The 20,655-nt window shown below is 38.7% G+C and overlaps 1 protein-coding gene across 37 annotated transcripts in view; it reads left to right on the forward strand.

Moving 5' to 3' along the window:
- The window catches only part of PKP4 (plakophilin 4), a 258,819-nt gene that overhangs the window by 6,921 nt on the left and 231,243 nt on the right, over positions 1-20,655 (forward strand). The window contains exon 2 of one of the 37 annotated variants that reach the window (XM_086354136.1): positions 560-670. The exons of the other annotated variants lie outside the window; for them this stretch is intronic. The gene's annotated coding sequence lies outside the window, so the exon portion shown is untranslated. The remainder of the gene's footprint in view (positions 1-559; positions 671-20,655) is intronic. 37 annotated transcript variants of the gene reach the window in all.

The raw sequence follows: 20,655 nt of genomic DNA on the forward strand, positions 1-20,655 counted from the left end.
CAGTAATTTAATAAAGAGTCTCTAGTCCTAGACCTGGCCGTGTTACTAGGCTGGTATGTGTCCCATGAGCAAGTCATTTAACTCCTCTGGGCTCTGGTTTTCTCATCTTATAAAATGAAGATGTTGGACCAGATGCTCTCTAGAGCCCTTCTGGTACTTATATTTCACTTTAGCACAGCAAGCATTCTCATTCTGTTGCATTTTTTTCCTTGGCAAGAATGTACTGTCTACTCAAGAATTTATTACAATTTACCCTCTGGGGTAAGGGAAGAAGATTGAAGTTATACATCTGAAATGCTCAACTCCTAAAAATATAAATGTTGCAGCCAGACAAACATTTGTCCCCATAATGGCTGAGTTAGTGGCTACCTTCTTGGACTCATTTGTTAACAAACAGCCAGTCTACTGTACATATTTGAGGCTTAACCACTTGTTGAGACTAAATTTTCTGGAAGTTGGATTGAAACAGTAGAGAATTTAAATGGTGGTTAGATGGAACTGGTCTAGTTAAAATGATAAAGACTCACTTATCATTTGTTTTGGTCTTATTTATCCTCAGAGGTTTGATTTGTCTTCAAAGAAATTAAACAACTGAGAGTTGTTCCTCTGGAGAAACTGTTGCTTTTCCATGAACGGAGCTCATTTATCCACCTCTCATCATAGAATATAGGTACTTTCATTTAACTGTAATTTTTTAGCACATAAACAACCAACCAGTGTTTAGAAGTTGTAGTGTAGTTCAACAGGATGATATTTTACTTAAATCTGTGCTCTGGGATCTGTGTTGTTTTTGTGAAAAGCAATTAAAAAATCCAAGAGAAGAGATTTTGACATGAATCCTGCTCTCTCCCACAAAGGGGGGAGATCTCTATAGAACTTACATACAAATACATTCATATACAGTTGTTTAAAAATTTATTGAGATTGGCTGTTTCCCTTTGCTAATACAATAAGTACATTATTTTCAAAAAGAATCAATTATATTGCTAACAGTGCAATATTGATTGAATTCTCATTGTGATCAAAGTACACACTTGAACCCACTCTTAAGTTTCTGTACCTTCAAGAGAATTATAAACATTCAATGTGAAAACCAGTAATAACCACTTTGCAGTGAAGTTCATCATTCTGTCTGATACTTTGCTCTTCGATTGAATGGGAAACGGGCTAATCTATTTAGAAGTTACTTCTTGTCCTAAGTACCACCAGAGGTCCATGTGAGGGGACTGAATACAAGTAGCACTTCAGGTATTTGCTGAAGGTCTACTGTGTGTGAAGAGCTGTGTTCTGTGTTATATACCTCTTATTTAAAAAAGATACATGATTCATTTTGGTTCCATTCAGTTAACATTTATCTGTCCCCTGCTCTGTATTGGACTCAGTGCTAGACCTCACGGCGAAAAAATGATTTTTCCTGGGGAGTTTTGTCATCTATGTTGGATTCAGTATTCAGAGTCTGCATCTTTGAGGAAACAGTGATTAATTTCACAATCTAGTTGGGAAAGATAAGACATAATGAACTGGAAAAAATTGTCCTAGAAAACTTTGGTATATAAATAAACATGCAAAATTGTTCTGTAAGTGTTAAGGATGAGCTGTAAGATGACTTTGTATTAACTAGGTTTTAGCTAAACCTACTTTTTAGGTGTGTGTTATGTGATACATTACCAGAGTCTAGATAGACAGCTGCGTTAAGCACCATCAGTGGCTTTGTTTGGAAAAAAAACTTGCATTTGAAAAAGTGCTCCCTACCAATAATAAAATAGTAATTTCAGAAAAGATTTTAATCAATGAAAATTCATTATATATGAAGAAACATAATTTATGCGTTAAGAACAACCATTTTAGGTAAGTTCTTATCTTCATATTGATTTACTTTGGTTTATTGTGGTTTTTTTTTATTCTTTAGGCAATTTTTGTGCCTTTGTAAGTCCACACTTATTATCTGTTATTGAAAATAGTCCCTTTTGTTATGAATAACTAGCAGAATGTTTTGAAAATCTCTTGTGACATCTGCTAGAATAAATGGTCTCATTGAATCATACCTTGAATCTCAGACTGATGCAGGGATGGGAATTTCCTGCTTATTGTCAATTTGTCAATGACTGAATAAGCAGAAAAGTCAGTTTTTAAAAAAGCACCACAAAAGGAATCAGAAAGCGCAATTGGACTTTCCACAAGAACTATTATTTTGAGACCTGCAGTAAGCAACTCAATTGTTAAGTGTCTAACTCAGATTATCCATACAGGAAAAATACGTCAGTTTGATATCTCTGCATAGTGTATTGGTAGGTATCAATCTTCCAAAATATTCACTATGAGTTACTTCATCAGAACTCTGAATACACTTTTACATAGAAGCAACACTGAAGAATATCAGTTCCAAGTTCCTTTGGTTCTTCTACTTCCCTGAGCTACTTGAGGCCAGAGACTCTGTGTTTTTGCATGACTTAATCTTGACTTCCAGTCTTTCTAGATATCTCTATAGGATTAATGGGTTTTTAATTCCAGCCTTGGCATACCCTCACCTACGACTCTTGGATAAATCTGTCTATTAGCAGCCCTCTTTACTTTGGCCACCTGATGTGAAGAGCTGACTCATTTGAAAAGACCCTGATGCTGGGAAAGATTGAGGGCAGGAGGAGAAGGGGACAACAGAGGATGAGATGGTTGGATGGCATCTCCGACTCGATGGACGTGGGTTTGGGTGGACTCCAGGAGTTGGTGATGGACAGGGAGGCCTGGCATGCTGGGGTTCATGGGGTCGCAAAGAGTTGGACATGACTGAGCGACTGAACTGAACTTACTTTTGTTTACTACTTTTATAAAATTGTTTTGGTCTTAGATGCTCAGAACTATTTATTGTTCATGTTTCAGTGGAAAAATGCATTCTGCCTTATCTAAACAATTACCATTATAATGCAACTTGTTAGATAAATAATTCTTTATATCAAATTACTTGCTAAAAACATTAGAAATTTTTAAACAGACTGGTTCATATTCATTATTGCATGGTTTATAACTATGGTGAGATGAGTTTACATACTACTCTCCTCCTCAGGCCATTAATATGTAGCTACAGAGCACCAGCTCCAGCTTGGTCAGGCTTTGGCTGTATGACGTTGAGCAAACTTTCTATGTCCTTGCCTTTTGTGAATTAGTAATATCTTTTGTATATTCAGTTGATGAAGTAAAAAAGAAAAGTAGATGCATTTCTAAGTACATGGAGTCTTTCAAAGGAAAAAGTTACTAAAATAATACAAGTATAATTAAAACTGTAAAATTAAATACACATTAATAATCAGAAAAAAAAAAAAAACAGGGAATTTCACAGCTTGTTTGTGACCTAGTGGGTATAGCAAATCTTTATTTGGTTTTGACAGTGTAATTAGAAATACTCTTAAACATTTTGGTGGTTCCTTCCCCAACCTCAAGTAATCACTGTGATAAAATTTGAAAAAGTTATAATTTAAAACTTAAATGTTTAATCATGATATGATTATGAACTCACAGACACTTATTAGGAACAATACACACATCCTATGTACCCACTGCCCATTTCCCCTAATGGTAACATCTTGCAGAACTACAGTACAGTATTACATCCTGTATCTTGACATCAATGCAGTCAAGATACAGAACAGTTCCATCACTCCCAGGGACCCTTATGTGGCCCTTTTGAAATCACACTTCCACTTCTCTTCTACCTCATCCCCTCCTTAATTCCTGGGAACCACTAATTGTCCTCTTTCTATGTATTATAGGAATATATTAGTTGTGTAATTTCTATAATTTCATCATTTTAAGAATATTACATAAATGAAATCATACAGTATGCAACTTGAGAGTTTTTTGTTTCTACTCAGCATAATATTTTAGAAATTCAAGCAGGTTGTTAACATGTATCAGTGTTCTCTCCTGTTCTGTTGCTGAGTAGTGTTCTATAATAAGAATGTACTAGAATTTAACCACTCTGAAGGACATCTGAATTTATTTTTTAATTTACAGAGCTGCTATAACTATCTGTACAGGTTTTCATAAGTTTATATTTCTCTGGGATAGATGTCTAGGAATGCAATTACTGGGTTAAATTATAATTTTTAAAGCTTCCTTTCTATAATTATACACTGAATTACATGTGACCTCAGTAATTTAAAAGTTAGATTTATAGCTTTGGTAAATTACAAAAACTTGTCTGTAAAGTCAAGTGTTTCATCTTTTTTTTTCCCCCACAAATACTGCCTTCTATGAGTTTACCTTGTTTTTAGCAAAGCCCCATCATTGATTTTATTTTATTATTTTATTGAAGTATAGTTGATGGACAAGTTTATGTAAGTTACAGATGTACTATGTATTTGTTGTTTAGCTGCCCAGTTGTGTCCAACTCTTTGCGACCTTAAGGACTGCAGCATGCCAGGCCTCCCTGTCCCTCACCATCTCCCGGAGTTTGCCCAAGTTCATGTCCATTTCATCAGTGATGCCATCCAGCTGTCTCATTCTCTGACGCCCTCTTCTCCTTCTGCCCTCAATATTTCCCAGCATCATAGACTTTTCCAGTGAGTTGGCTGTTCGTATCAGGTGACCAAAATTAGGAGACCAAATTAGGTGACCAAAATTCAGCTTCAGCATCAGTCCTTCCAAGAATATTCAGGATTGATTTCTTTTAAGATTGACTGGTTTGATCTCCTTGCTGTCCAAGGGACTCTCAGGAGTCTTCTCGGTGCCACAGTTCCAAGGCATCAGTTCTTTGGTGCTCTGCCTTCTTTACAGTCCAGCTCTCATAACCGTATGTGACCACTGGGAAGACCATAGCCTTGACTATATGGACCTTTGTTGACAGAGTAATGTTTCTGCTTTTCAGCACACTGTCTAGGTTTGTCATAGTTTCCCTGCCAAGATGCAGTCATCTTCTGATTTCATGGCAGCAGTCACCATCTGCAGTGATTTTAGAACCCAAGAAGAGGAAATCTGTCACTGCTCCCACCTTTCCCCCCTCTATTTGCCATGAAGTAAAGGGGCCAGATGCCATGATCTTAGTTTTTTTAATATTGATTTTTGAGCCAGCTTTTTCACTCTCTTCCTTCACTCGCATCAAGAGGTGCTTTAGTTCCTCTTCACTTTCTGCCATTAGAGTGGTATCATCTGCATATCTGAGGCTGTTGATGTTTCTCCCACCTATCTTAATTCCAGCTTATAACTCATCTAGCCTAGCATTTCTCATGATGTGCTCAGTATATAAGTTAAATAAACAGGGTGACAACAGACAGCCCTGTCATACTCAATCCTGAACCAATCAGTTGTTCCATACAGGGTTCTAACTGTTGCTTCTTGACCTGCATATAGATATTATGTGGTACAGTATACAGTGATTCATAATTTTTAAAGGTTATACTCCATTTTCACTTACTGTAAAATATTGGCTACATTCCCCGAGTTGTATGGTATATCTTTGTAACTTATTTTATACCTGATAGTTTGTACCTGAAAATCCCCTACCTTTATATATTTCCTCCCCTCTTCCCTTTCCCTATTGGATATAGATAATGAGAACTAATTTGTTCTCTATATCTGTGAGTCTGCTTCTTTTCATATCCACTAGTTTGTTGTATTTTTTAGATTCCATGTGTATGTGATATCATACAGTATTTGTCTTTTTCTGGCTTGTTTCACTTAGCATAATGCCCTCTAAGTCCATCCATGTTTCCGCAAATGGCAGTATTTCATTTGTCATAGCTGGGTAGTAGTCCATTGGATATATATACCACATTTTCATTATCTATTCATCTATTGATGGACACTTAGACTGCTTCCATGTCTTGGCAGTTGTAAATAATGCTATGAACATTAGCCTCATCCTTGATTTAAAATGCAATTCATAAAGTTACTCTGTAGCTTAACCTCAGGGTTTGTTTTTTTGTTACATTTTGTTTTTAGATGCAAGTATATTTAATTTACAATAACAATACTGTATTTCAAAATGTATTTGTTAATATAAGTTCTTTCAAAATTTCACCTATATTTGATGTAAACAATTTAGGTAACATTCTTGCAAAACAAATGTTTATTGTGTACCATCCTAACAGGCCAACTAGGAATTTAAAATGAAGACAGTATATTTGTGTGTGACTGGAATCCATTCAGTTGTCAGGTGGAAGCCAGCAAGCATAACTGAAACTTGTAAAGGCAAGGAGTCTGCTTTTTTCCCTAGAAGAGAAGATGTTTTCTAAAGCATAACTTTTTCATTTTCCATCTCTTCCCAATTTCTAACCCCCACACCCCCAGCTTTTTGCATACAATTTCTGCCAGAGAAAAACATTGAAATTGTGTCTGGTCTAAATAAAATTATCACAGTTGATAATTTGATTTGTTTTTATCCGTGTCCTTTTGTACCTTGAATGTCAAATATGTTTCTTTTCATAGTTAAAATACCATCTGATCATATATCTTGTTCTGTATTGTTTATATTTATTCTAAGATTTTTATCAATGCTTTTACATTTACAGTCTTCTGAAATCGAAGCTGAGAAGTGATGACTACGCTTAGTCCTAAAACATAGCTTATCCAGTTACCTTCTTCTTCAACACTGTGCTTTTAAGGATTTGATCATTTCTCTATATTTAATTAATATGACCTCAGCACCCTTTAATTTCACAGAAATATGGTCTTTCCAACAAATTGTATATTTCCTGAAGGCTTTTCAGTAAGTAACTAGTATGTGCTTCTCCGGTGAGCCTGCGGTTTCTTTTCCTTAGTTTAACTTAATATCCTCTCCTTGGTGAAGCCTCCTAGCTCTTCTCTCCAACTGAAACCTTCCCACCTGTGCTTAGCACTTTGCATGTAATTCTGCTACAAATATGTGTCATATGGTGTTCAAGTTTTTCCTGCGTCTGTGTTCCTGGCTGTTTTGAGTGCTATCCAGGTTAGCACTGTGTCACAGCTCTCATTGTAACCCTCATCTATCAATGTGCCTGACATAATATTTTTTAAGCACCAGATGCCTGCTTTGGATGAATGAATAATGAAATACTTTGTTTATAACCTTAGTAGTCCTTCTTCCCTCTAACCTTAAGTGATTCCCCACTCTGTAGGATCACTTCAGACTCCAACTTGCCTACCAGTGGAGGCCCTTCACAAGCAAACCTTGATTATTCTCCTTCCTGAACCTTCTGCATCAGCAGAACTGGCTTCTACTCACTGTTCCTTGCCTCTCTGAGCTCTGTGTTTTAATCTTCATGGTCCTTCAAGACCTTGTTCAGCTATTGGCTGGTGGTCATCTTTCCTTCTCCAAATGCCTCTCTTCTCTGGGTTTTAATGCTAAACTCCACCTGTTGGTTTTTTGTTGTTTTGTTGGGACTGTTAACATCTGCTGATTAACTCGTCTCTCATCTCTTTCCTCCAAGTTGACTGTAGCTTTTGAGGAAAAGCCCTTGTCTTGTACATTTGCTGTCTACCTGGAGAAGGAAATGGCAACCCACTCCAGTACTCTTGACTGGAAAATTCCGTGGACTGGGGAGCCTGGTAGGCTACAGTCCATGTCGTCACAAAGAGTCAGACACAACTGAGCAACTTCACTTTTCAAGTGATATATTTCAAGTAGAGCTCTCTCAGAAAGTAGAGGTAGTTAGTGCCTTGATGATGTGGGTGGACAGGGTCAACCTCTAACTTCGGATTACTGAGATGTATATTAACAGTCTCTCATATCCTTCTTTCATTAATAGTTATTTGCAAAGCACCTAGCGCATGCCAGTCTTTAGTGTATGCCATTTAGATGGTTTGGCGAGCTCAGCTGTCAAATAAGCTACATCAAAATGAAGTTTTGATGGTTTGTTTTTAAAGATCCCTTTGCCAAATACACTATATTAAGTGGGGGTTTTGCTTCTGTAAGGTGTTGTCTCTAATTTTTATATAGTACTGTCCCGTGTTGAAAAGAGTGAGTACTGTAGCTGAGAAAACAAAATTTTATCTCTTGCACTTTTTTCTTTTTTTTACAATGAAAAGATTATGTTTCTGAAGCTACCGTGATGTCCAGTCTAATAACCACTGACCATATAGACTATTTAAATTAAAAATTCAGTGTCTTATCCTCACTAGCCACATTTTAAGTGTTGAACAGCCACATAGGGCAAGTGCTATACTAATAGGCAGATACAGAACATTTTTGTCATTGCAAAAAATTCTGTTGGAGCTGGTATAGAGTGTAGCTGGGACCAATTGTAAATAAAATATTAAATGCTTTTCAATTAACAAAGCAGTATGACATAACTTTACAGTTTCCAAAGCATTTCTATTAATACCTATCTAATGAAATAGATGGGGAAACAGTGGAAACAGTGTCAGACGTTATTTTTTTGGGCTCCAAAATCACTGCAGATGGTGACTGCAGCCATGAAATTAAAAAACGCTTACTCCTTGGAAGGAAAGTTAGACCAACCTAGATAGCATATTCAAAAACAGAGACATTACTTTGCCAACAAAGGTTCGTCTAGTCAAGGCTATGGTTTTTCGTGTGGTCATGTATGGATGTGAGAGTTGGATTGTGAAGACGGCTGAGCGCTGAAGAATTGATGCTTTTGAACTGTGGTGTTGGAGAAGACTCTTTGAGAGTCCCTTGGACTGCAAGAAGATCCATTCTGAAGGAGATCGGCCCTGGGATTTCTTTGGAGGGAATGATGCTGAAGCTGAAACTCCAGTACTTTGGCCACCTGTTGCAAAGAGCTGACTCATTGGAAAAGACTCTGATGCTGGGAGGGATTGCAGGCAGGAGGAGAAGGGGACGACAGAGGATGAGATGGCTGGATGGCATCACTGACTCGATGGACATGAGTCTGGGTGAACTCCGGGAGTTGGTGATGGACAGGGAGGCCTGGCGTGCTGCGATGCATGGGGTCGCAAAGAGTCGGACACGACTGAGTGACTGAACTGAACTGAACTGAATGCTTCTAATGGAGAAGGCAATGGCACCCCACTCCAGTACTCTTACCTGGAAAATCACATGGATGGAGGAACCTGGTAGGCTGCAGTCTATGGGGTCACTAAGAGTCAGACACAACTGAGCGACTTCACTTTCACTTTTTACTTTCATGCATTGGAGAAGGAAATGGCAACCCACTCCAGTGTTCTTGCCTGGAGAATCCCAGGGATGGGGAAGCCTGGTGGGCTGCCATCTATGGGGTCGCACAGAGTCGGACATGACTGAAGCGACTTAGCAGCAGCAGCAGCAGCAATCCTTCTAATAACTCTGTAAAAATCGGTGATATTCTACTTTCATTTCATCAGCAAGGAAATTATTAGTGAGTCATGGGAATAGAAAGAGTATCAAAGTAAACTATAAGTTTAGTTTGTGGTTCAGTTCTTCATACTAAAACAAGATAGTTGTTATTTAGTGTTAAGATTTGATTACTGAATTATAGAAAGCATTTGATGTACAAGAATGTGTGATCTTATTTTTTTCTTCACTAAAATTTCATGAGGTTAAAAAAATTCTATTGGGCTTATCTTTTGAAATTTTCAGTAGAATTCATGGAGTTTTAGTCAATAGCCATTTAATACAGAGGCCCAGTGCTTGGTATGGGAAGGGGGCCTTGGGAAACGGTACAGAAATGATGCACAAAAGGCCTTGTCCCTTTGTTTATGTCCTACATTCAGGGCATTCGCTCTTAGAAGTGATATTAAAGTAGCAGGTGAGCCTCAGCAATGCCAGAAACATTGTTACTGACTGCAGAGAGGCTCAACTGTCTTCATCAGTGTGGAACTGCAGGTCTGCCGGAGCCTTTCCCTCTCCTGCATTATGTCTGCAGGCTGAGACCTGTCAGGGCAGCAAAGGTATAAAACAGAGTGCCTGTCTTCAAGGAGCTTGTCCACAATTCTGGGGATAATAGAAAGAAAGAGTTGTTCTAAACAGCTTTGATTTGTAGTTTTGCTTGGAAAATTAAATACTGCCTGAAACACACTGAAGTGTGGGTATGCAAAGTAAGTTAAAAAGCCTGCTGAATAGAATTAATTTAGTGTGTAAAGTCGGAGAAGGCAATGGCACCCCACTCCAGTACTCTTGCCTGGAAAATCCCATGGACGGAGGAGCCTGGTAGGCTGCAGTCCATGGGGTTGCTAGGAGTCGGACACGACTGAGCGACTTCACTTTCACTTTTTATTTTCATGCATTGGAGAAGGAAATGGCAACCCACTCCAGTGTTCTTGCCTGGAGAATCCCAGGGACGGGGGAGCCTGGTGGGCTGCTGTCTATGGGGTCGCACAGAGTCGGACACAATTGAAGTGACTTAGCAGCAGTAGCAGCAGCAGTGTGTAGAGTATCCGGAGAAGGCAGTGGCACCCCACTCCAGTACTCTTGCCTGGAAAATCCCATGGACGGAGGAGCCTGCAAGGCTGCAGTCCACAGGGTCGCTAAGAGTCGGACATGACTGAAGCAACTTAGCAGCAGCAGTGTAGAGTATAACCTTGCTTCACAATCACAGGAAAGCCAAGCAGAGCCCTCCCACTTCCTTATTTTTTCTTTTTGTGCTGATCTAAGACAAATTTCAGCTGATTATTAAATTTCGATGAACTAGCTTCAGAGCAAAAAAAAAAAAAATCCTGATGTACAATTTGAGTTACTTATATGTATCTTGACATTTCATGTTTTAATATTTGTTATTGTCATTGTTCAGTCACTAACTCATGTCTGTCTCTTTGCGACCCCATGGACTGTAATCCATGGGGTCTATACTCTATCCTATAGAGTATAGATTACTCTGTAATCTATACTCTATCCTATATTCTCATTTTTCACTGCTTTTAAGAAGCTAGGTGATTGAGCCTCATAGGGAGAGAATGGGCTGTAACTAGCATGTAGCTCCCTTCTGTGTGTCTGACTCAGTTTGCTTGTAAAGACATTAGAACTGATGGAGTCAGTCTGAAGATAAGTTTTCATTTTGGGATTTATTTTAATTTTCAGTTTTGTGCTGAGCTTCTTAAAGCTTTTTGGAAGAGGGAAGAGCTGGAGAACACATTTTCACTCTATATCTTTAAGAATCCATATGATAAGATTTATTTAAGTTTGGACTAACTGTAGAATGAGACTGAATAGCTTAACCGTGTTTAATCTTTCAGTAGTCAGAAATGTTTAAATGCCTTTGTTAAGTTTAATATGGATTCTGAAATGGAATTATTTTTCATTGAGTAGTTCTTCGTTTCTTTGAAATAATGCTTAGTTTGATAAATGGCAGTTAATAGAAGAAGGAAATACCTTGATTTTGTAACTATGAATAAGATTGGAGAAATATTAAAACAGGCATTCATTGATATTTAGGTTGGAAGCTACTGCTTATGTCAGATCAACTAGAAGAAAAGATGAATCTTATTTCCAGTGTGTCTTCTCTCATACGTATGATGAGCTTCTGTTACTTCAGTGATGTGCACAGTTGGAAATAAAGCACAATTTTTTGCGTCAGCACTTGAAGGCTTTTTTTTGACAATGAGCAGAACATTAGACATTTCAGTGTGAATAGCTCTTGTGATCCAGAAAATTCGAGCAGACAATTTAATTGTTCTTGACTGTAAAAATTAAATCTGATACTAAATTTAATCCAGAATCTTTTCATGTAGGATTTTCTCCCTTAGATCAAACAAAAATTAAAGTTGCATGTCTAAGCAACTAAATGGATGTAACATTCAGAAGAAACTTCATGCTAAGTGATTTATAACCCATCCTCCTTACTCCCTGATCGTTATTAATCCTGTTCTTTGACTTTTCTGGCCCCATCCATTCAGTTGAGTTCAGTCGCTCAGTCGTGTCAGACTCTTTGTGACACCACGCCAGGCCTCCCTGTCCATCACCAACTCCCAGAGTCCACCCAAACCCATGTCCATCGAGTCGGTGATGCCATCCAACCATCTCATCCTCTGTCATCCCTTTCTCCTCCTGCCCTCAATCTTGCCTCAAAGCATCAGGGTCTTTTCATATGAGTCAGCTCTTTGCATCAGGTGGCCAAAGGATTAGAGTTTCAGCTTCAACATCAGTCCTTGCAATGAACACCCAGGACTGATCTCATTTAGGATGGACTGGTTGGATTTCCTTGCAGTCCAAGGGACTCTCAAGAGTCTTCTCCAATACCATGGTTCAAAAGCATCAATTCTTAAGCACTTAGCTTTCTTTATAGTCCAACTCTCACATCCATACATGACCACTGGAAAAACCATAGCCTTGACTAGATGGACCTTTATTGGCAAAGTAATGTCTCTGCTTTTTAATATGCCATCTAGGTTGGTCATAACTTTCCTTCCAAGGAGTAAGCCCCATCCATAACCAGGCTCATGTCTTCATCTTTACAGCTTTTCTTCTGTCAAAGCCCCCTGTCGGGCCATCACATTCTCTTCTTCACCTCCAAGGCCCTGAGAAAGAGATTCCTCTGCCCTGGGTGGCTTCCCAGTGTTTGCTGAGAAGGGGCATAGGTTGGCAGGCTGGCTGAAGGTGGGACCAGGGTCCTGAAGCTGCTTTTGAGTTAGACTGTTCATAGAACAGGATGACCACACTATATTGATGAATTCCCAGCTACAGTGGGCTTTCACCAGTGTTCCAAGGAGGACAGGGTTTTTGCCCTTTCCTCAGCAGTTCAGTACCAGAGATAGAAGAGAAAGATCCAGGTAGGATTTCATGCCTCTCCCAAGGCAGCTGCTGTTCTCTTCCCCAGGCTGGCACCTAGTGGGAGGTGAGCTCTGGACTCTGGCCAGAGTCATACGTTGGTACCTGCAGAGGTCCACGTAAAAGAACCTGTTTGTGGGTTCACCTCCTGTCTGTGACCCTCCTATCTGTGACCCTGCAGAGTTCTGTATTCTCTTGCTTGCCCTCATTCAGCCTTTATCAGTTTGCTGAAAACTCTAGCTCATTTCTCCTTGCCAACGTCCAGCAGCATCACCCCAGGTAGGCAGGTCCATTTCCTTGGAGGTGCCTCTCTTTCCTTAATTTCAGGTTAGTGGGTTATACTGAGGTTTCTCCCGTCACCCCTCCGATGAGCTGACGAAAATTATGAGTTGGCAGACTGTGGTGGCGTTGCCGCCATCATGAGGGTAAGATCTGTGCTCTTTTTTCTTTTCTCCTGGGTTATATGCCTTTTCAGCCACTTTGATGAAGCTCAGTGTATCCACTCCCAGTGTCAAGAACCCCTGCCCCCACTTTTAAAATCTTTTTCTTAGAGCTTTTTAATTTTTCAGCAACCTATCTATGTGCTGTCTTGCCACTAGACAGTAGACTGCTGCTGCTGCTGCTAAGTCGCTTCAGTCATGTCCGACTCTGTGTGACCCCATAGACGGCAGCCCAACAGGCTCCCCTGTGCCTGGGATTCTCCAGGCAAGAACACTGGAGTGGGTTGCCATTTCCTTCTCCAATGCATGAAAGTGAAAAGTGAAAGTGAAGTCGCTCAGTCGTGTCCGACTCTTAGCGACCCCGTGGACTGCAGCCTACAGGCTCCTCCATCCATGGGATTTTCCAGGCAAGAGTACTGGAGTGGGGTGCCATTGCCTTCGTAGACTAGAAATCATAAAACTATGCCTGACACAGAAAGGGCACTCAGTAAGTATAGACATTGTGGTTTGCATTTTAATCTAAATAAAGGCACTTTTATTATACTTAATGGTTACAGCATGTTCTGTCTGTGCCTTGCCCACTTGCCATGGCTCTCACAACCAGTTCATTATCTTTTAGCTTTCTGCTACAGGCCCCTGGGACTTTTAGCCTGAAGGCTCTGCCACCAGTGTTAGGTCAAGTCAGAAATGCAGGAGGTAGCCCCCAACCATCAATCAACAGGAGATGAACTAGTAGCCTAACTTCTTAGCCTCTTAGTTGAGACATCCCTGGGTCCTGCCCTCTGCAGGCTCCCTGAGGTCCCAGCAGACAGGAGATCCATTTATTCATAACATTGACTCACTAATGTACCCCTTAGTACATCCTTCCCTACCTTACTTGTCCACCTCCTGTCAGTTGCTTGATTTCCAGCCCTTGTCTTGGGTTTGATTTGGGGGAATTCCAATTCAGTACAGTTATAATGCACATAGATACTCAGATGTTTGAAGTTCTGTATATTGGGAGCAATCAACAAAATCAAGATTTAATGCAGTCTTTTTTTTTTTTTTGAGATGAATTACAACTTTCAACAGATTTTCAAATGTTTCTTTGCTTCTCCACTCCAAAGATAGAATAATTGCAATTAAGGAAAAGAAAAAAAAATTTTTTTTCCCTTTAGCTTAAGACTTTAGAGCAGTTCTTTCGTTTTCAGAGGGCTGGAACACTGAATCTTTTTAGATATGATCAGGAAATTACTGAGCATCAGGTGCACATGTGGACACATCTCAACAGGAATTTAAAGGTATGATTTCAGGTTTAACTTTATGTTATTGGTTATCATCCACATGCGTAGCACAATGTACTATGATGTCACATTTTAACATCCTTTTCCTCACTTTAAATTGGGAGCTCATCCTCTGAAGGCTTAAATGAATTAAAATATCATCACTTTTGGATCAGAGAACTGCTATTTTAAATACAGGAAAATTCACTTTAAAAATAGATTTTTTGCTAATTATAAACGTGATCCCTACTTTTATAGAAAAATCTTTAAATTTAGAAAACCATGAAAGAGGAAAGTAAAACCCACCTTTATTTCCCTGCATCCAGAAGTGATCACTGTAAGCATTTTGTAATAAATAGTCAAATTCCTTTTAAAATGTATGACTGTGTTAAAATTAAGCCATAGATATAATCACACTTGTTTGACAGTAACACTGCTGACAAGGTTAGGGTTTATGGAATCACAATGTGCAGTCCCTTCCTTTTACAGGTGGAAAACCTGAGGTCTGGAGAGGTCGTCACTCAAGTTCAAGTACATGCCTGGATCAGGAGGTGGAGGCACTTCCTCAGGGGTTGTATCTGTGTGTGTCTACAGTCTGGTCATCCTTGTGGAAATAGCCTTTGCTGTCTGAGCCTCTCCAAATCTCATTGAGTCCTTCCCTTGATGGATGCCAGATTGTTTTCTGTAGGCCACATCTCTGCTTTATTTCTTAAGGTGTTATCGAATTTGCTGCTCCAGTGGTTTCCTCTACTTGGGTTCCTCTGGTAGAGTTACTTGGACGACTTGCCTTCAGTTGAGTGGCAGGAAACAATGGCATGTGTGCTGCATCTTTGGAATTTGTGTCACTGGCATCATTTTGGTCATCCAGTCTCTAAGGCAGGTTTAAGTCTTGAAGAAGAAAACAGATCTAAGTCATGACCTGAAGCCTAAGCCAAATACCATGTTAATATCCCCAAATTATTAGCCTGGCCATAAAAGATATGTTGATCTTTTTGAGAGCTCTTACTGGTCATTTCATGGATTAATTTTGTGTTTGTATTTAGATTTTAGGTTGTATGAGTTCTTTTTTATCTTTGTATAGTAATTGCTGCTTTATGCTTTAAAATTTTAGAAAGTGCTTAAAAAAAAAACCACACATACAAGTGTTAAGGAATCCAGATATAGCCCCAGACTTGACATTCAAATGTCTTGAAAAAAAAAAAAAAAATGAAATCAAAGTGTTCCGCTTATTCAAAATGTACCTTTTTCTAAAAAGTAAATACAAGATACACACTTTTCTTGAATGACTCAGATGTTCAGTGAGACAAATCAAGTTGTTGGTCCCTGAATCATTCATTCTCATGTGTCACCAAGACATTCAGTTGGCCCCCTCATATCTACTCTTGGATTTATTATCTTGATGAAATGGTCTAACCCAGGAAAATCTTTCTGCTTCACGTTAAATACCTGTCTTAGTACTTGAAGCTTTGGTCTAGTGGTACATTGTGACGTTGACAAGTAAATATGAGAAGCTAAACTAAAGATGGTGGACTTCCCTGGTGGCTCAGACGGTAAAGCGTCTGCCTACAATGCGGGAGATCTGGGTTCAATCCCTGCGTCAGGGAGATCTCCTGGAGAAGGAAATGGCAACCACTCCACTATTCTTGCCTGGAAAATTCCATGGACGGAGGATCCTGGTAGGCTACATACAGTCCATGGGGTCACAGAGAGTCGGACACGACTGAGCGACTTCACTTCACTTCACTTCACATCACTTCAAACTAAAGATAATATTGAACAAAATCTTAGGCCCTGAAAGAAATCAGTGAGGTGACTGTGGATGATAGGCGAAAGAAATCTGCATCAGGATTTGTCTTTTGTTGGTATAGTTCATATTTGCTTGTTGCTTCAAGTATCATGTATTGAGGTCATTTTACTCAAATCTAAGAAACTCAGAGTGGGTGGGGAAGGCCTATCCATGCTACCTAGCTAGTTGGTTTACAGTCTCTGAAGGACCGCAGTCAAACCCTGCCGTGGTAGTGTTAGTGGGGTACAAAAAATTCAGTCCTAGAAACATGGAGGTGAATCATGGCAAGGTTGATGAAGTCACCAAAGTAGGTGTGCACACAAATAGCCAGCCACAAAATCCAGGAGTTTGGCTGTCAGTACATTTGGTTATATATACATTTTTTTATATGTGAATTCACATTATCCAAATATATGTAGTTGTGAAGCACTTGCCCAGTACATAAAGCCTTTCCTTTGTAGGTACCAGACTTTTTTCGGTCCTGAATTTGTTGGAGACCAGAAACAAATTCAGGATAGGAACCAGTTGGTATCCATTAGTCATTATCTCAAAGTAAAGCAGTAAAACTATCATCAGTAATTATAGACATCTTAAGGGCTGGTTATGTTATCTCTGACTTGGCAGCACTGGAAATGGCCAGATCTGTAGGTCTGGAGTCTGAAGCTGACCTCATGGTTTGGCCAGAACTGCTTCAGATCCTTAGATGTCTACATGCACAGTGCTAGACCTGATAGGGAAGTCACACACGGGAACTCAGTGCATTCCATAGGCCTTTAATATACAGTCTGCCTCCAAGGAGAGGAAGCAGTGTGCCCCAAGGAGACGAAGAAAACTTGACAGCAGTTGATGGTGGCCTAGCTGCCTCACAGCCGCAGGGAGCCTTCTCAAAACTGCAAGGCCAGTAGGGTCGAATCTCGGCATCCTGGGCAAGGTACCATGTTTCCCATTAGCTAATTTAGATGAGAATTCAGAACTCTAATCCCCTCTCTCCCTCCCCCACAGAAAATTTTTTAAAAAACAGGAAATGATCTAGGCCAACTAACCTGGAGGTGTGCCTTCAGCAAATAAGGAATTGGAGGAAAAGCTTGCCAAAGTGAATGAACTACCTCACTGCAGCATAAGTATCAGCTCTTGTGTCATTGAAATATTAATTATGGCCTGATTTCTCTAGAAGCCAAGCAGCAAGGGACAGACTCTGTGAAGAGAAGTGAAATATCAGTCTTACAGCAGGGTTCCTTGGAATTCTGTAATATTGATCAACTGGGATTAGGCCAAGGTTCAATTTCCTGATAACAATTTCCTGATTAAAAAAAATGACTAAAGCCCCATGCCAGCTAAGCTGTAGGAACCAGCTTCTGAGGTATGCAAATAACGCTGTGATAACTATTAGAATGCCTCATGTATGTAACTGATAAGCCAGGAACAAAGTTTATAGTCTCAGCTCCTAGAGAGAAACTTCTGATTCAGGCAGAAAAACGTTTTCAGTGTTTTCTAAAATATACTGGCAAAGTTTAGAGATCTTAAATGTGCAGTTTTGCTTTTGAAAGGGTGTGGTTTGAAGCTTAGCCTCTTGTTAGGTATAAGATGTGAGATTGAATAGGAGGAATGTTAGCTTTATCCCAGATTATAAAGACATAATCATTGCTTAGATTATTATGTTTTTAATTAGGGAAGCATTCACTGTATTTACTTCTGTGCCTTAAAAGTGATCACATTATGTTGTGTGCTTTGTTTCTGCCATGCAGTGAGTTAGAATATTTTAAGATGAGATGCTCGTAGGCAGATGACTTGCTATGATTTTGATTTTCAAAGTTTAATAAACACTTTGGACTATGTTGACAATGTGGTCTTTAAATTCTTTGTACGGAAAGGTACCCATTTAACAAGTGTACTAGATCCTAATCAAGATAAATGGAATCATTAGCAAGCATGTGTCATCAGTCTTCTGTCCACCTCTTCTCAATTTTTCTATTAAATAGCTTTATATATTTTTTAACTGAATCACCTAAGGTATTAGTAATGGTTTAAACCTGAATCAACAGGGCGAAGTACAGACGACATGTTAATGAACTACATAATATTTCAGTAGTTGTTCAGAAACATAATTTGAAGTGTGATGAGTGAAGGGGGTCAAAAGGTACAAATTTCTAGTTATAAAGGAAATAACCCAAGAGGATGTAATGTAAAGCGTGATGACTATAGTTAATAATACCACATTGCATATATGAAAGTTGCTAAAAGAGTAGAGCTGAGAAATTCTCATCACAAGAAAAAATGTTTTGTAACTGTGTGGTGATGGATGTTAACTAGACTTACTGTGGTGATCATTTCGCAATATGTACAAATACTGAATCATCATGTTGTAAACCTGAAACTAATACAGTATTGTAAGTCAGTTATACCTTAATAAAAAGAAAAACATAATTTGAACTTTTGGGATAACTAGAAACTGATGATCATGTGATAACGAGACTTTGTTTAGAGTTTTTATGCAATATTTCAAATGCAGAAAAATACAAAGAGTAATGTAATAAATACCCATGAAGTGTTGTTTAGTTGCTCAGTCGTGTCTGATTCTTGACTCCATGGACTGTATCCTCTGCCCATGAGATTCTCCAGGCAAGAATATCGGAGTGAGTTGCCATTCCCTTTTCCAGGGGGTCTTCTTGACACAGGGATCAAAACCAGGTCCCCGGCAGAATTGCAGGCAGATTCTTTAGCATCTGAGCCACCAGGAAAGCTCATTGGAGCCCATTTTCATGTACTTATTGGCTGTTTGTTTGTCTTTAGAAAAGTATCTATTCACTTACTTGCCTACTTTTTGATTGGCTTATTTCACATACATTTATTACAAGTATTGAGATTACCTTTGGGGGAAGAAAATTTTATAGGAATGAATTATAATGTATGGGTAAAATGCATGAGGAATTGACTATCACATAACACACAAAAACAGTGAAACTGGTTGTACTAATTAACATTACTCATCTATATGTGTTACTGAAATGTACCAAATTAGTTTATAGCTTTAGTGTCAGATTTTAAAACGTTGTGACTGTTAGTTATATTTCATTGTATTCTCCTTAGAGAGTAATAATTGGTAAAGTGTGCATATTTGTAAACTGGGATCATACCTTCTTTAACTGTCCTGTCTGATACATATCCACAAACCACGTTTAGCTGTGTAAGTTTAAATTTAAACTTAATTAAAATTAAAAACTCAGTTCCTCAGCCACACTTGCCACATTTCAAGTGCTTGATTGCCTTTAATGGCTAGTGGCTGACACACAGAACAACAACACAAATACACGTTTGCATTGATTGGGTGATTCTGGTCTGGAATTATTTTATTCAGTTGCCCTCAAGTGACAGATTTTTAAAAAGAAAAAACTGAAGTGTCATTTGATTAGGTTGTTTCCACACTTACATGTCTTCCCATTGTTCTGAGATAAAAACGGAAAACTTGAACATGATCCACAGAGCCTCGCCTGACCACCTTTCTCTCTCAGCAGAAGTTCTCAACTGGCAGCTTGGCCTGTATACAAGTCCAAATTTCCAGCTTTTCTAAAACAGTAGTCATTGTTTATTGACTTATAATCAATTGCTTGTAATCAGTATATGGAAGGAACTATTCTAAGTATTTTTTTGTGAATTAATTTGTCTAACTCTCACAACAACCCTCTGAACCAGGTGTTATTAGCTCTATCTTATAGAAAACAACATAGAAAAACAAAATAGTGAAGTATGTCATCGAGAGACAGATAGCTTGGAAGTGACAAGACTGGAATTTCATAATAACTTGTGATTTAAAACTTTTTAACAGCATTCATGTTTTGTTATCAAAAGAAAATACATATTCTGATTTGGGCCACTTGAATTTTTTATTTCTAATTAAATCTATGTAATCATTAAGAGTGGAGTTCAAACTAAAAGCAGTACAAAAAACGGAATTTGATAAGGAGAATTGTTTTTTTGGCATTTAATTAATAATCGTGGTAAACTTATTTTGAAGATGCTTGGCAGCTCAGTTTCCAAACTTTTACTTTTGTGATAGGTTATAATTAAACTAGTTTCTTGCTATTTGAATGTATGTTTGATACAATAGAAAAAGAAAATTTTATTAAGTTGTATGAAGTATGGAGACAATATTAATTGTTAATTGTGTCATGAAAAAGCAGAATGTTTTTTCCTTTGATAATATTAAAGTAATAAATCATGGTGAAGTCAAGAAATTTAAACAAAATACGGCTGAACACTTCCGTTACTTCCAGTGGATGTTTTTGAGAGCTACTTGTTTAGTGGCAATGTAGAACTTAGTTTTAGGTGAAACTAAAAACTTACAGCACAGAGTTTTGAATGACTATGAGATCCCTGAGGCCTACAGATCTCATCCAGTTTTTGTGCATTGTTGCAGCTTACGAAGAGCTGTGGGTGGTCCTCTAAGGTTGGGATCTAGAACAAGGTGGCCTGCATTCCAAATCCAGCTCTTCTCAACTAAACCACAGGGCAGAGTATCAATTAAAGTGTAATAAG

Source organism: Bos grunniens, chromosome 2 (genome assembly GCF_055505025.1).
Source record: "Bos grunniens cultivar Pamir isolate PY7600 chromosome 2, Bosgru_T2T1.0, whole genome shotgun sequence".
Taxonomy (NCBI): Eukaryota; Metazoa; Chordata; class Mammalia; order Artiodactyla; family Bovidae; genus Bos; species Bos grunniens.